The sequence below is a fragment of the Rattus norvegicus genome, chromosome 14 (genome assembly GCF_036323735.1).
Source record: "Rattus norvegicus strain BN/NHsdMcwi chromosome 14, GRCr8, whole genome shotgun sequence".
NCBI classification, from domain to species: domain Eukaryota; kingdom Metazoa; phylum Chordata; class Mammalia; order Rodentia; family Muridae; genus Rattus; species Rattus norvegicus.
In genome coordinates, this window is record NC_086032.1 from 72502130 (window position 1) to 72519525 (window position 17396).

At 37.6% G+C, this 17396-nt stretch overlaps 1 long non-coding RNA gene across 4 annotated transcripts in view; it reads right to left on the reverse strand.

Moving 5' to 3' along the window:
* The window catches only part of LOC103693082 (uncharacterized), a 50081-nt gene that overhangs the window by 23311 nt on the left and 9374 nt on the right, over positions 1-17396 (reverse strand). For 2 of the 4 annotated variants that reach the window (XR_010057542.1, XR_001841155.3), the window contains exons 2-3: positions 5160-5390; positions 1275-1423 (exon numbers count right to left, since the gene is read on the reverse strand). This is a non-coding gene — a long non-coding RNA (uncharacterized LOC103693082). Of the gene's footprint in view, positions 1-1274; positions 1634-5159; positions 5391-17396 lie in introns of all 4 variants that reach the window. The other 2 variants (XR_010057541.1, XR_001841154.3) reach the window with 1 other exon arrangement.

Consider the following 17396-nt stretch of genomic DNA (forward strand, 5'->3'; position numbering starts at 1 on the left):
AAAGAGGTTCTTTGATTCGGTTATACAGAATGCATTAAATTATTCAGTAGGGAAATTATAGTTTGACTTCCAAAATAAATATTTTTGGTTAAACCTCTAGTTGAAGTTTTAACATTTACAATACTCTGTAAATGCTGCCCCATCCTCTCTCCCTGTCTCAATGATTCTAGCCTCATCCTAAGCATCAATATTTAGCAGCATCTTGACTGGCAGCAGGGGTGGATCTGTATTCCTCTGCTGACTACCAGAAAGGACTAGGTCCTAATCCCAGCAGAGCAAGAAGGTAGGCTGGACTATTGATAAAGCTTCCACAATATTTGGCTCCCTCTCATTTGATGATGTCAGAGGTTCTGTCTACATGTTCACCAGACAGAAAGTCTCCTAGCCTTTTTTAGGCATTACAGATGAGGTCCACCTCGGGGTCTCATCATTGTTTCTTTCTCTATATGCCATGCTCCTTTACATTGAAACTCTCATAGCCTGCACAATGTCTCCTATTTATCCTTGATGGTGTCAAGTGAAATATTCTTGGATTATTCATTTGTAGAAGTTTTGATTAAAAACCTACCTTACTTGCCACTGCATTGAAAAAAATTTTTTTTTTGGTTCTTTTTTTCGGAGCTGGGGACCAAACCCAGGGCCTTGCGCTTCCTAGGCAAGCGCTCTATCACTGAGCTAAATCCCCAACCCCGCATTGAAATTTTTGGCTCCCCCAAAAGGTATATATTTTCTGTTGTGTACACACATATGACAGACACACACACACACACACACACACACACACACACGCACACGCACACGCACACACACACACACACACACACACACACGCACACACACAAACTCAGAGATACCACCAGTATGATAGTAGTTCTTCATTTTCTCCCAATATGGTCTCTAACCACTGTACAGGACAGTCCTGAACAGTTCAGAGATTTCTAGCTTCCGGCCTTTGAGAGAAGGGGGAAGCATAACTAGCCATACCAGTCAGGGCTTGCTTTGTAGGTGCAGTAGGACATGAGAAGAAGATAAAGGAAAGGGGAAGGACTTAACAGAGCAGAGAGGGGTGAAGAAAGAGTTCTGATAAACACCTGAACTATAGTCAAATCTGTGCCTCCCTCCACGCTATGAAATAAGACCCTTGGCTCTTGTAATTGCTTCACCCTTTGAAGGTTTAAAGGTGAAAATTGTCAGTGTTGTAGAACAATATGTGCTGATCAGTACAGCCTTTCTCTTTGATTGTGACTTTGCAGGTTTCATAAATAACTACCCACCTGAGAACTTGTTCCTCTAGAGCTGAATTTTATTCTGATTTTTCATCCTTCTTGATTCTTATCCCTTTGTGCCAAAATTGTATTTTTCCAAAGCTGTTTTCAAAAGTGGTTTTGTTCTGATTTAATGGGCTCAGTTTCCAATGTTTGGGCTGAAATTGAGGAGAAGCTTTGTGAGAAGTGAATGCATTTGAATAGTGAAGTTTCCTGTGAGCAGAGATGAAGTATTGTTTCCCTCTGAAGCTGCCTCTGTTACTTTACTTCTGTGTTTCCTTCCATGTTCTTCTTTAAAACTTTCCAAAATGACATCAAACAGCCTGGATCCTCATGAAATAGAGCAAGTCCTTTTATCTGCAGGCAGGCTGATGGAGAAAGGATTATCAAGCAGAGGCAGCCCAAACCATTGTTCTTATAAAATATATTAAGTATATAAAAGAAAACTTTCTCTTTCTGTCTACTCACTGCTGTATGTCTACTCTCTATAAACCAAGATATGACCACACAAAACAGCAAAGCATAAATAACCACAAGAGAAGCTCATCCGAATGAAGATGCATCACTCAAGGGGGTAGACAATAATAGCAAAAAGAAGAAAACAGAAAGCAGAATTTATTGATGAACTATTTTCTGCTCAGCAAAACACCATCTTGTATACTTTAGATGTACCTGAAGTCATTCATGGTTTTACAAAGCCTCAAGGAATTCTTTATTCTATGAGAGGAGAACAAAGCTAAACCAAGTTACTGACAATGTTGAATAGCAAAGCCAACATTTGAATTCAGATATTCCTGACATGATAAACAACATCACTCACTTCGCCAAATTAGTATTTTTTCTGCATAAAAAATTTTTAAGAAGGTTTCTGTTTCTTACAGATGATAAGAGAGAAACAAGAAGATCAAATGTTCAGAGAAGGGAATAATCAGTAGTTGATTATCAAACAAACATGTAGTGGATAACTAATGTTCCTCTGGACCTGAGTGTTTCAGCACAGCTTAGTAATACAAAACATGGAATCTTAGCATCACAAAGATTTCTCTATATGTCAAACACTGGCCTTTCATATCTACATGGATTAATACATAACAAGCAACTGGGCTTCATTTTGTAACAGAGAGAGGAATGGTTTCTGGTGTGGGCTTAGTGCTTTGGAATTTGCGACATTCCTCTGTAATGTAATTTAGCCACCCTTTCTTGCCTGAGATGAACTTTGACCTAGTGAAAGTTTCTTGAGAAAGCGCACAGGAGCAGTTTGACAGTGTAATGAAGACAGCATAGTTAATAAACTGTGAAGCCAGATCTAGAACCTATTCTTCAGCCACCAAGACATAATTTTTCAGGCCATGTTGGCTGGCATCCTAATTGATCTCTGAACGGATGTAATGAAGATTTATTAAAGCAAAGAGTGAGCAATCTCTAGGGAATAGTGCAAGGAGCTTTGCCCTTGTTGGGGACTGTTCAGCTTTACTCTTATAAAGAGGTTGCTAATGTCTCTCTTCATTGGATAGTGTCTCATCTCTTATACTCCCACTTCAAAAGGATGCTTGGGAATTTATGTCTATAGATGTCCTGACATTTACTGTTCTTTTTCCATGTTCAGTTAGCTTTTATCTCTCCTTACCAATTCTATTTTGTTTTATTAGATTTGATTTCATTTCAATTTTTGGTGATTGAATCTTGTCAGTGTGAACGTGACCTCTCACAATCCAAAGGCCACATGCCCAGGAAGCTTTGACCTCATCACAATAACACAGAACAGCACACAGTTAATAAAGGTAGAAAGCGAAGGAGGATGCTCTGTTGCATTGTATTTTGATGAATGAATACAATTTGGTAAGAGGAGGGACAGAGAGTAAGAAGAGGAGACAGTGAAAGAAAAGGCAGAAAGAATAAGTGGGCCTAGTGTATATTGAGAAAAGAAACAAAAACTGAAATGTTCCTATTAAACCCTTTTTAAAAAATAAATTTGTGTTTATGATATGTGTGTGATATACGTGTGTGTGTCTGGATGCACTTACTCGTGTGTATGTGTACACTTCATAGGTACGTGAATGAAGATACACATGTTCCACAGTTTGTGTTAGGCCTTGCCTTTCACACAGTCTGAGACAGCTTCTCTTCTTATTTAGCATTCATATACCAGGATACCTGACATACAGTCTCCTAGCAATTATCCTGTCTCCTCATCCCACCTTGAGGTTGTAGATGTTTGCTACTGTTTCTTGATATATATGTCTTCTGTGGATTTGAACTCATGTCCTTTCACTTCCATCCCAGCGAGTCATAAAGCCACTGAGCCATTTTCTCAGCTCACCTGTTATACTCTGAAGGTGTCATACTACAGAATCTTTTCCATCTCTCTTAGCCCATGGTTTATTCACCTTCCAGTGCATATACCGTAGATATAACAGTTATTAAAATACCACAGAATTTTGCTTCCTAACTAGAAATGTGAACACAGCGTTTTGGAAGAGACTCAAGATGGAATAAAACCGAATGCAGAGTTTTGCCAGTTTGGTTTTCTAATCAAAGTGTTGCAAAAATTTCAAGGTGAATATACCTTTGGTACTTCAGAAAGCTCTGAAGCCACTGTCTTCAATAAAGTAATGACAGCTGTGGAATAGAACCAGGAGGATGTAGTCCTAATGTTTTGATCTACAGTTGTTATCCTGGATACTTCACAACCAAAGGATGCTATCTTCCTAGCTGATATCTGTCTTCTAACATACACTAGGATACAACAAGCAAAGCTTGTGTATGCCTTCCTCCTCAACTAAACAGCCAAAGAAGACAAGGTTAAATAATTTTTCCAAGATCAATCATCTATGTTTTGGAAAAGAATCTTTAGAGTGAAGCTATTAGTTGCTAACATTGATAATGGTTATTTTCTTTCAATTGTATGGTATAATTGCTCACTGAAAGTTTTACTTTTACCTGGGAATGTCTGCACATAGGTCCCTGAAATGGATGCAGCAATATCCTCCTGTCTCACTGATGTATTCATGCTCTTAGCTGGAAATAAGTTCCACTTTTCTTTTTGTTAGTGTGCTGTTACATATACATATTGCTCAGATAATCATATAATCACTAATCAGATAATCAGATAATTCCAGCTACACTGTCTTTTTTTTGATTTGAGAAAAATTTATTTCAAAAGGTTATTAAATTAATTAAATACATCTTTGCCATAACCTTTTGAGAAAATGCCTGCCTTTCAAGGTGAAATATTTTGATAAGACTATGAAAAAGGGGTTTAAAACATTAAGTACAAGAATGACTGAAATTAGTGGTGAATTTTATCTTCCATTGGATTCACGTGGGACTGACATTGACCATGTTTTCCACAGGAACTTTCTACCATCTAGTACATTAATTAGACAGCCAACACTTGATGCTTCCACTTTTTTTCCTCGCTGACTTATCTTTCTTTCCTACTTTCCTTAACCAAGAAACAAAATAATAACATTTCTTCTTACAACGTATATGTCTGAACACAGACATGATATGTCAAGGCGTTGCCTGTCATGCTGTCACTAGTGAGCATTAATGGAAACTTTTTTTTTTACTTTATTTACTTTATATCCCAATATCAGCCCCATTTCTCAGTACTCCCTCACACATATTCTCCACCACTCCCCAACCCCTTCTCCTCTGAAAAGGGGAAGCACCCCTGGCTATCACCCTACCATGGCACATAAAATAATTGTAAGACTAGGCACATCTTTCTCATTGAAACCAGACAAGGCTGCCCAGTTGGAGAACAGGAGCCATAGGCAGGCAATAGATTCAAGACTAGCCTACACTTCAGTTATTTGGGGGCCCACATGAAGACTAAATTGCACATTTGCTATATATGTGCAGTGGAGGCTAAGCCCAACCTATACTTACTCTTTGGTTGGTGGTTCAATCTCTGGAAGGCCCCAAGGAGAAGGCCCCAGGTTAATCGACTCTGTTGGTCTTTCTGTGGAGTTCCAGTCTCCTTCGGGTCCCTTAATCCTTCCCCAAGTCTTCTACAAGACTCCCCAAGCTCCATCTAATGTTTGACTGTGAGTCTCTGTATCTCTTTTCATTGGCTGCTTGGGTGGAACCTCTCAAATGACAGCCATGATAAACCCCTGTCTGCAAACAGAACAGAGTATCATTAATAGTGTCAGAGATTAGTTCTTGCTTATAGGATGGGTCTCAATTTGGGCCAGTCACTGGTTGGTTAATCCCTCTACTTCTGCTCCGTCTTTGTCCGTACACATCTTGTAGGAAGGACACATTTTGGGTTGAAGGTTTTGTGGATGGATTGCTGTCTATCCCTTCACTTGGAGTCATGCCTGTCTAATAGTTCACTTAAGAATCCATATCCCCCCATTGTTATCCCTGTCACCTAGAGTCACCCCCATAGTCATCCTGTGGCTTGCCACTCCTTCCTCTCCCACTCCCATGTCTCTGACATATCCTAGAGCTGCTCTCCCCAACTGCTGATTTTTGTTCTTTGTTCCCTGATTTCCCTACACCTGATCCTTCTGCCTTTCTCTCCTCCCCATCCCCAATCCCTCCCAGTTTTCTCCCTCCATCCATGTCCAATATCTATTTAATTTCCCATTCTAAAAAAGATTCAAGCATCCTCCCTTGGGCCCTCATTGTTATTTTGCCTCTTTGGTTCTATGGGTTGTAGTGTAGTTGTTCTACACTTTATGGCTAATCTCAATTTTCCAATGAGTACATGTTCTTTTGGGCCTGAGTTAACACACTCAGGATGATATTTTCTAGTTCTATCCATTTGTGTACAAAATTCATGGTGTCCTTGTTTTTTCTTTTTTTTTCTTTTTTTTCTTTTTTTTCGGAGCTGGGGACCGAACCCAGGGTCTTGCGCTTGCTAGGCAAGCTCTCTACCACTGAGCTAAATCCCCAACCCCGGTGTCCTTGTTTTTAATAGCAGAGTAGCATTCCATTGTGTAAATGAACCACATTTACTTTATCCTTTCTTCAGTTTAGGGACATCTAGGTTTTTCTCTAGTTTTTGGCCAGATATATGGTTTTTACCGAAAGCAAAATTGCGGGAAATATATGGTGCCCCTACGGTGGTGTTGAAACTAAATCAGTGAGCTAACATAATAAAGCACATTGCTTCCTTACTCTGCTGTCCAGATGGTTTATAAATAGGAGAGAAAATGCGTATGTCTCATGAAGAATTTTAGTGAACTGAGACATGTCCTTGGACTTGAACCATGGTTAGTTATATGAGCCAACATGAGGAGACCCTGCAAGGCATAAGAGAACATTGCAAACACTATCTCGGTAGTTTGGGAACTACTTGCTCAGGCAAGCCATCTGATTTATAGGTACCAACGAGACCTCCCTGGAACATCCAGGTCTTTGCTCTTAGCTTGCCCTGATCCTGATTTAGTACTTCCTAGCACATACTGGCTGAGTGCATGGATTATTTTGCATGACAAACAGGTGAAAAGTTTTTTTGTGATTTTAATTACTTGAAACTTTAGTTTTAGGAGGTTTTCATATGTTTGTTTTTATCAATAACTTAGTAGGCTTCTGGTGTGTTATCCTCTCACCAATCTTGTGTACTGTTTAAAACCATGTACACTCTTATACTACTACTAGTTTTCAAACCTGCATTTACACACCTTTATTTCACCAAGTCCTACACACTTAACCTCCATGTATATGTGAATGCACATATGCATAGAAAATCTGGATATGAGAGGTAAATGTCCATTGACAAATGAAAGGATACAAAAACTGTAGTACATGTTGTTAATGGAATTCAACTTAGCTGTACAGAAAAATTAAATAATAAAATTTGCAGGAAAATAGATAGATCTGGAAAGTAAAACTTGAGAAATGTAGCTCCTAATCATGACATTAGTACGTCCTTGTACACAGTGTTGGAGTTATTAAATGGAGTACTGAATGTGTGAGAAGCACCCATTGTCATGTACACACTCAGTGACGTGCACACAAGCAGTAGTCACCACAGCTGCTGTATGAGGTTTAAGTGTACAGTCACAGTCTCCAGTTCTATAGTTAGGTGCTTTATGTTAAGCTTCAGTTAAAAACAAGTGAGTGAAATCTCTAATATTCCACCTCAGTGTGTCTTCCTCTGTTTACATCTTATTTTTTACATTCTCTACACACAAAAGTCATTTTCTTCACTAATACAAAATGAGAGTAGACATAGAAAGACCCGAGTTAATTTGCCTCAAATGAGACAAAAATATCCTGACTGGATCATTGCAAAATATATTAGAAGTCATACGGAAAATAATTTATCAAAATTAGAAAATGGTTTACCTCCATGAGCAATAAGTCTTGTATGGCTATGTCAGGGTTCCTGACATATAACCATACTGATGGGCATCAAGCTCACTGAATCGCAAATGGAGCATCAATTTTCATTATCTTGATGTGTGCATAGCTTGTCCTTCATTGCACACACAGGACAGTCTTCTCAAATCAGACACCAGTAAATTGCATCAGAAAACCTCAAATGGTTCTGTCCTGGGAAAGACAACCTCAAGCTTATTTAGACGGACTACTTTGGCTTAGTTTGTAGGTGTGCAGTTTGCTCTTTTCTTCTCCCCTTTGTTCACCGATTAACCTCTTAGAGTAGAAGTTTAAAATGAAAGTTTTCCTTTTCCTCACACAACGCTGCGTTCTTGTGCTCTCTGTCATCCTGTATAATCTCAGGGTTAGAGGGCTTTTAGGCTAGCTTCATTGTTTAAGCCAGCTGTTTTCCAATTTTAGATGCCCCTTTAAAAAGAACTCCTTTAATGAACATTTATGATACTCCTGCTTTTGTTTATTTGCTTTTGATACTCATTTTATAGTTTAAAGTAATTCTTCCTAATGGTGGCTGGGTTTACATCGTGTCTTCCTGTTTTTTTATATCATTGTGTTGATCCCATCACTTTTGCTCTCTGGTTTGGCTATATCAACCAAACTACTGAGCTAAATTTATTCCCAACTAAATTCTCAGTCACTTGTCTCAGATAACTCCGTACGGACTGAAGCAAGATGCTTTAATACTTCTCCAAGGTTTCACCTCCAAATGGACAGGTCACAGGTCCATGAATGAGTAGTAATTCCTAACTGTTAAGTACAACCTGGCAGAGGTTAAAAGCAACTTTTCTTCCACGTGTGTGTGTGTGTGTGTGTGTGTGTGTGTGTGTGTTCATAAAATCTCCCCAAGGGGCTCACAGAGACCAGCTCTATCTATGTGGTGTCATGGGGTTTACACTCTTAACACAGGCATAGAAATCTCATGTTGCAGTTGTAGCAGTATTCAGTTACTCATTCTTTGTTCATTCAGGCCATACACATTGAATGTCTACTCATGTAAGCATTGTATCAGATGTCAACCTTTATTTGTTGCATATCCCAAACACTTCATATATTTCTTATTGTGAATTATTTACAGTAATAGCTGTCCTTGCTAAAATTATTTTAATGTTCTATATTTCCACAAAATACCATACCTACAAATTAGTGTATCTTCTGTATAGGGATATGTGTAATCTTTTCTTTTATCCTCTATAGTATGAAATTAGTAAAATATTTAATAACAGTGATCATCAATAGTCCCTGGGGTAAATAACTTAATGTTTTTATTTTGAAGAGAAGACGTGGAAAAGTTTTATGACACCCCCAAAGCTTGAAAGCTGGAGCAGTTCTTGCTTCTCATAGGTCCATAAACAATGACCCCATTGTTCTTAAGTTCTCCACCTTAGACTTTACTGAAGACTTGGATTTGATTCTATGTATGCTTCATAAGTTTTTTTTCTTTATTGGTTCAGAAATTAATCAGGAAGACAAAAATGTCCCTTACCTGACCTCAAACTAGTTAGACTGCTTTTTCCCCCCACCATTTTAGCTTTCAAAAGCAAATTGTAATAGCAGTTGGGTTGTCACTGCTTTAATTTGATTTCTCCCCATGTTCTCCAGTTAGTATCCCAGTAATTAGAACCAACAGGTCCAGGGATAAAGATATAGATTGACACATATGGGGTAGCCATGTTATATTCCATTTTATGGAGACTGGGAATGGAAGAAAGGACTTTATGCTACAAGACACAGGACAGAAAAACCTGCAAAACTGTTCATGAGATGAGACCATAAACTGCTCTTAATTTGGAAAGTGAATGGAATTAGAATCTAATCAGGCAGAGGCCAAAAGCCAGGGCAAAGTGAACGGTGAGCAATTGGCAGATGCTGGTGCTAAAAGATAGATGCTCAAAATGAGCAAAACTTAATTTTCAAATAAGTAGAAAATTCCAATAAAATACTAAGTCTGCAACAGTTGGAGCAATGTTGGAAAGGTCAAAGAAATATACTTCAGAATAAGGTTCAAGGAATACTCATCAAGATTTGTGGATGATTTTATCTGTAGACATTATTTATGATGGAACTATTTTTATGGTTTTAGTTATTTAATTAGCATTAGACCTTAGTCAAGGATATTTTCATCAGAAGACATTCTCTGAAAGATGGATGGGAAATTGTAGGTGATAAAATGAATGTAATGTTTTAAAACAGATGGTTTAAAAATGAACATGTTTTATTCATAGTGGGGGAAAACAATGAAAGGAATATTAAAAATAAAGAAAATAAAAGGAAAGAGCTTAAAAGCTGTGGGTTTTTCATAGAAGGGGTGGGTTATGGTGTAGTAGAGGTAGAAAAAATATATTTCATATCAAGATCCTGATGTTAAAAATAGATCTATGTATAGTATTGATATTTAAAAGAGACAGATAAAGTGAAAGCCAAAACCTTAACAAGTCAGACACCAGATTAACAGACTCACATTTGGGCACATGTTGAGAGATATGTGGGGTAAAGGCAAAATCAAACAATGCATAGCTACTGCTGGAAAGAACCAGATTATCATATGTACACAAAACTATTATAATTGACTCATTTTTATTTTGCCCTTGGAAAAATCTTAACTGATTTATGTGTCTCTCTTTTGACAAATATCAACAATTCATTAACAAACAAGCTTTGCACATAACACATTTCACATAAATTAAGCCAGTTGTTAAAACTGTTTTGTCTCTATCATTGAACTATGGTCTAATGTTCTGTGAAACTGTCACATGACCCATGTTTCTTTCTCCTTTTCCTCCTCAATAATGCAAGTAGCCCTGAGTTAAACATGGCGATATTCTGTGATTATGAAACACTTAATTAACTGAGTAATCTTTTGAAAGTAAAGGTAAACAGAAGATTAAAATCTCTATCAATCACCCTTCGATTGTTTTTCTATTTTTAGTCTGGCTTTATTTTAGATTTTCAAAGCTACATCAGTAAGAAAAATTGATGCCATACGTGTAGGAGAAATAAATAAAAAACCTCATAGACGAGAAAGATTAACATACAGCTTTAATAAAATACAAAATGACAGGTGCTGAGCTATCGCAATCTTTTACTTAGAGAACTTGTCTCCTATGATTAATTTTGCATCAATTTTCCTTTTATCTATTGTTAAATTGTTGGTATGTGGAGGTTAGCTATAAAGATAATGCAACTAGCTATAAGAAATTCTTACAAATATTGATGACTTTTAAGACTTAAGGTGGGAAATTTGTGAGATGTTTATTTTCTCTCCTCCTTTATATGTGTTGCTAAAAATGTTCAAATTAGGAATTGAAAGTCAAGAAAGAAAAACAATGCCTGTAAACACCTACCTATCTAATGTTAGGAAGATTAAAGAAAGTCTGATAGAAACTCAACCATGCTATTTCTCCCACTTCTGAAGTGTATTTCTCAAGTTTTCTGATGGTTCTCTATCACTTAAAATAGAAAGGTATTTATTTTACTTAAAGAATAAAAAAATAAGAGTACATAAGCATTTGATTTATATTTTGTATATTTTAAGTCAAATATATTTACATGTTTAATTTTTAGCATTTTTACATGTAAATTTTCATTTAGAATGTTCCCATAAACATTTTCCATATATATATATGTGTGTGTGTGTGTGTGTGTGTGTGTGTGTGTGTGTGTGTAATCTATATATATATTTTTTTCTATTATTAGCCACATGGATGATAAAACTGTTTTCCTTAGTAAAAATAATAAACAGACAGAAAGTTGGATCTTAATCTTTTGTTTACATCAGAATATTTATTTATGATAGAGCCTTATGTCTCAGAAGAGTGGTTTAATGGATTGACATTCTTTCCTCTCCTTAGATGCAGGCATATAATCATCTATAAATTTTTATATCTTTGTGCTGACTGGGTCTGTAGGCAATAACTACACCAGATTGTTTGTATTTCCATGAAAAAATAATTCAGTCTCTCTATGATCAGTTTCTTTGCTGGTGACAGAGTACCTAATAGCATCTCTTATCTAAATACCAATGGGAAAGATGTATTTACAAGAGGGTCTAACAGCATCTCTTATCTAAGGACCAGAGGGAAGGATGTAACTACAAGATTGAGCACAGACTAGGAATAAAGCACATGAACCAGGATTCTCCTCTGTCCCTGTCTTAGAAACTACCTCCTTCCATGGAAATGCAGCTTTTCTACTGCAAGATGCTGCAGCTTGCTTTCTTCTTAACCATCGAAGGGGCCTTCAGTGTTGCCTTCTGTAGGTCTGCCCTCCAGGTCATGTTTCCCACCCTCAGCTACACTGCCCACATCCCAACTGTATTAGAAGGAGCTTATATCATTTCCTCACTCTACAAATAACAGACTTCTGAGAAGAAAAATAATGAAAAGTCAGATTGCTGCAGAGTATAAACAGAAAAAATAAAGGTAATGTTGAGTGAATTTCTGTAGTGATAAATGATTCAATACCCAGAGGTGATGAATGCTGCGAGGCACTAAATACAAATACACTAGTATTTTAAAAAAGCAAAAGAGAGAGGCTGGGGAGGGAGAGAGAGAGAGGAAAGAATGGAGAAAGGAAGGAGGGAAGGGACGGAAAGAAGGAAAGAAGGAAAGAAGGAAGGAAAGGCAGCATGAATATTGGCAAGGAAGAAGAAATCAGGGCACAGTGAGAAACACAAACACAGGAGATAAAGAAAATAGGTTGGGCAGCTGAGAACATGAAAAAAAAAATGGCCAGGACACAGACTGCAGATGAAAGGCACAAGCAGGATCTGCATGGATGACCAATTCCATTATGGAGGCACTTCAAGTTCCAAAAGAAGACAAGGTCAGCAGAAAAGCTTGTGACAGGGATATAAGCAGAGAGCCACGCTGAAGATGTACTGATAAGGTATGATCTCCCAAGTCCCAGGAAAGCCAGATAGGATTTTAATGGCATGATATGGGTAAGGGTTAAAAGAGAGAGAGAGAGAGAGAGAGAGAGAGAGAGAGAGAGAGAGAGAGAGAGAGAGAGAGAGACGCACATGAAACTTGTGACTGTGCATAGTACTCTGAGGAATCACAAATTAAAATCCAAAGTTCAATATGAATCTGGTCTTTTAGTGTCCCATCGATATTAGATGTCCTATTGAATCCTCATTCTGAATCTTTATGGTTGAATTCCTTTCTTGTTGCAAATAAAATCAGAAACAAATTTCCAATGGATGCTTCTGCCTTTCAAAACACTATTGAATGAATTTTTTGAGAATTGAAGAATGATATTCTTTTCTTTGAGCACTTTCCATGTTTTGGTATCTGTTGGTGGTACAGTGGAAACCCAATCCCTGGTTGTGACACAAGGTCTATATCATTTTGTACCATCTGACCTTTCCAAATGGATTCACATGTTGCCTGTAAGTTTTTGTCAGGCTCTAAAGTTTTCAGTGACTTCCATTGTGTGTTGGCAGCTGCCGTAGCTTTCTGTCACACGAATGCACAGGGAAAGAGAGTGGAGGTCAAATCAAGAGCTTCACATATCATATTGCAGACATGAGGCATGTCACCAGTGTTTGTTGTGTACAAGTGATCCTGATATCCAGTGATAACTCCTGGATCCTCATTGATAGATTCATTTCTGATTCCCAACCAATTTATTCACAGGTTTTATGACTTACTCTGCCATTTCTTACTCTTAATTTCAGATCAATTTTAAAGATCTCTTAATTGTGTTTGGAGTGAGAGTGTGTGTGTGTGTGTGTGTGTGTGTGTGTGTGTGTGTGTGTGTGTGTTTGTGTTCTGTAGAAGCCAAAAGATTATGCTTAATCCCATAGAGCTAGAATTACAGTCAGTTATGGTTACTTGATGTGGGTTTTGGGGAGCAAATCCCAGTCCTCTAGAAGAGCAATGAGCATGGTTAACCATGGAACCATTTCTTTAGCATGATAATTAGAGATCTTTTAATCTGAAATTGTCATTGTTATGATTCATCTCTAACTAAGGTTGATTTTATCATATGCCATCTTGGAAATATCTTCCCTTTAGGATCCAGAGTAATAGCTTAATTTCAATATAAATGTTGTCCTATCCTTGGATAGTTGTTGGCAATTTGGGTAGCTTCTTAACCCTGACTGTCTGAACTGAATATATAGTAAATAAGGAAGAGGTATTGTCTGTATGTCCTTCTTAAGGTTGTCAGAACTGGACAAGACAAGGAAAAGAAGGATGGTTTATAACATGATGGTTGCCACATGAAGGTCCAGAATGGTTATATTATTTTTCCATCATCATCTTTTTATTATTTAATCCTCACACAAATCAAACCTGCCCATAATTCTTTATGGACTCTTTGAGACACTTAACTATCATGAAAGTACCAACAGGTTTTATAACAATCTTCTCAAGATATTGACCAGTATTTCCGAGATGTTTAGATAAATAAACATGCTTGGGCCACCAAAACTTCAGGGTTTTTTTCTCACCTGATCCAAAGGGCAAGTCTATGTGCCAGACATCATATGTGAATTTATATTTCGTCTTCACTCTCAAACATTTCTAACTCCATAAGCTTGTGAAAGTAATGTCGATAAAAGGAGAAAACAATGGCACCCTTATTCACTTATGTCTAGTTCCGATCGACTCATCCGTTACTGCAGAAAGAACACAGCTTCACTGATTTATTGCTTTGCCAATTAAAAAGAAATGCAATCAGGTTCCATTAGTTTCCTATTGTGAAGCCACCTTTTACTTTTTTTTAAAGGCTGACCTTGCTGTATATCATCTATGGAAGTTGGAAGAGTCAAAACTTTTCTTTCAAAGTCTGTGAAGGACTTTGAAGGAATTGTACATTTAAAAGACATCTCAGAGCTTCAGTTTCCTTTCTTTATTTCACCATAAAGTCAAATTGAATGTAAGGAGTGGGGAAGCCTTACGTTTTGTTATTGTTATGGGAGTCCTCAAGTCCTCAAGTCCTGAACTGAGAGAAACTCTAAACAATAAATCTATAGTCAGTTGCTGGTAACCAAAAGTGTTTATCTTTTATCCTTTATTGTTTTCTGTGTGTTTTCACCATTAAATGGCTATTGCAATGGTTATTATAAAGAATCAAATTCAATGGCCAGATGAACAGATGCATAAGGAAAGGCCTTGATGGGTTCTGACTGCAGAAGTTGACGTGTTACACTGTATGTACCAGAAACTCATATCTTCTTTAGCACTCATACACTATAATTTAAATTTGTCTTCACATTAACCACTCTGGGTTTGATGATATTGGTTTTATTTCTTCTGAGTGAGAAGCTCAAGGTCAGCTGCAATGGCATGATGAAGAACATAGAACTAGGTACCCCAAAACCTGAGCAAATCCTTTAAGAACTCAGTAGCTGTTGAAGTCTTTAGCTTCAAGTAGCAATTAATGACAGTTGCTGTTGCCCATAGCACCACACAATGAAACAGCTCCTAAGCTATAGGTGTCTTGGTCCATTGGTCTTCAAGTTGAGATAGTTTTCAGGAGGCTACAGTTGTTCTCCAGAGCCTGGGTTATCATCAGAAGCTATAAATGAAGATAATAGTATTTCTATGCTGACCTTCCAAATGCCTTGGGCAGAAATGTTCTAGGCACACAAGGTCCTCAAGTCAACCTGGAAGACCTATGAGAGAACACCAGCAGGAGGCAAGCACACACCGATCCTCTTCAAATTGAAAGAATTCCTTATTGTTGATCAAGATAGCAGTGTTGTGTCAGGAAACCGAGATGGGAAAAACATTCATAGTAGAAGCCACAATTCACTAGACAGAACATCATGTTCCTTGTTGTATTGTCCAGAATTACCAGGAAGTGACTTACTTTTTCAGGAACATTATCAGACATAAGTGTGAGCTGTGGCTATAGAGTAAAAAGCCACCTCTCTTGTTGCCCACCATGGCATACAATGACTTTATGTTCATTGCACATATTAATTCTAATCACTTTGCATGAGCCCTGGTTCTCCAGCACGATGGGCTCAGTGTTCAGAGTGCTCAGTTCTTCATGAGGCTGCCAAGCTGTCTTCTTAGAAGTTCTTTATTCATATCCACTGTCTGCCTTCCCTTGGGCTTTAGAAAGGACACTTGCAGCTAGATCAAAACCAATATGCAAACAGAAAAAAAACCCCATATGCTGTATTTTTCTCTTGTAATTTGAGATCAGAAAGTTTGGTTCCGCACCATCAATAAGACACTGTTCTTTCTATCTCTCATCCTCAGCCTCAGCTTTATCCTCTCTCACGCTCTGTCTGCTTTTTGTCTATTGCTTCTTCTCATGTTTCTATGTAACAGATTATCTTGCATACAGGAATTATATTGCCCTCAAGACACAATTATTCGTTTCATTTATATAGACAAGTGTTACTTTTTCTACAATGACTGCAAAGTTATGTTAGCTTAATTTCTGAAAACATGATATATGCTGCTCTTAAAAATCATGTTTTCTCTAATTGGTTATCTTGGCAATATAGAGACCCAGTTTCTAGCAGTTTTGTCAAACTCTCTAATAACATCTTCCAAACCCTTTTGATTTTCCATGTTGATGAACAAATAATGTTTTGAAGTATTAGTGCATTCCATGTTGCCCTAGAAGCCGTAGCAAGCTTTTTTCCATTTATAGACTTGGATTGTTCTCATTCAAAACAGGGCTGAAGCATTGCTCTCTGGGCCATTGCAAAGCTTTCCTTAGCTAATGTGCTTTGAGTGCTGAGCTTACTGTAGATTCTGAGTTGGTCAAGAACCCAGAATGTGACCAAAGCCCACGGTGAAAATGATCCAATAAGCAGAGCTGTCCCTCTGTCCAGGAACAAAAACCTAGGTTTAATTCCAGGCTGTGCTGCCCTCAAAATAATCCCGTGTTTCGAATTTGTAGAGATTTGGGTTCTTTCTCTAAGGTTTTAATCTTTATCTAATGATTTAAATTATTTCCCTATGGGATATTGGTATGTGTAGTAAGTGGGCATGTGTATGCCTGTGCATGTATGTGTGTGCTTTGTGAATCGGTATACACTTCTACACATGAGTATGTGTATATCTGTATTTATGTGCAGATATGTGTATATGTGTGCGGTTGTATACACTCTTCTGGAGGCTAGATTTCAAACTTAGTTTTCATTCCTCACACACCACTCCCCTTGATTTTTGAGACAAAAGCTTTCTTATTCTTTCTGGTGTGAAGCTTGCTGATTAGCCTAGAATGGGTAACCAATGAGTTATAGGTATCTTCTTGCCTCTGCCTCCCAGCTCTGACAGTACAAGTGTAAACCATCATGCCTAACTTTATTTACCTGAATTCTCAGGATCCAGCTCAAACACTCACATTTACAAGCCAAGCACTTTATCTACTGACCCACTGATTTCATTTTAATCAATGGTCGTTTCTGCTGAAATGACATTGGCAAGAAAGAGGAGAAATGAACTAAAATTGCAAAACACTTTGGAAATGGACCTTGTATCACTATAAGAAACATATTTCCTTTATAAAAATGTACATGTAGACATGTATACATCAATATTAATGATGTAGAAATCACACTGAAGATGGATAATGAAAAAAGTTTAGTGAAGTTCACTGCTGCCCACATGAGAAGAAGTTCTAACCAAGCTTCTTCCCTACACAAAACACTTGGTATCCTCCAATCCACTGTAAAGCCCTAGCTATTGGCTGACTACACAGTCATCTATGTGTAATTGGACTATCTGTTTTTACGGTCTTATCCTTACTAAGAGAGTCATATATAAGTCCCATCTCATGGAGAAGGTCATATATGTAATCAAAAGG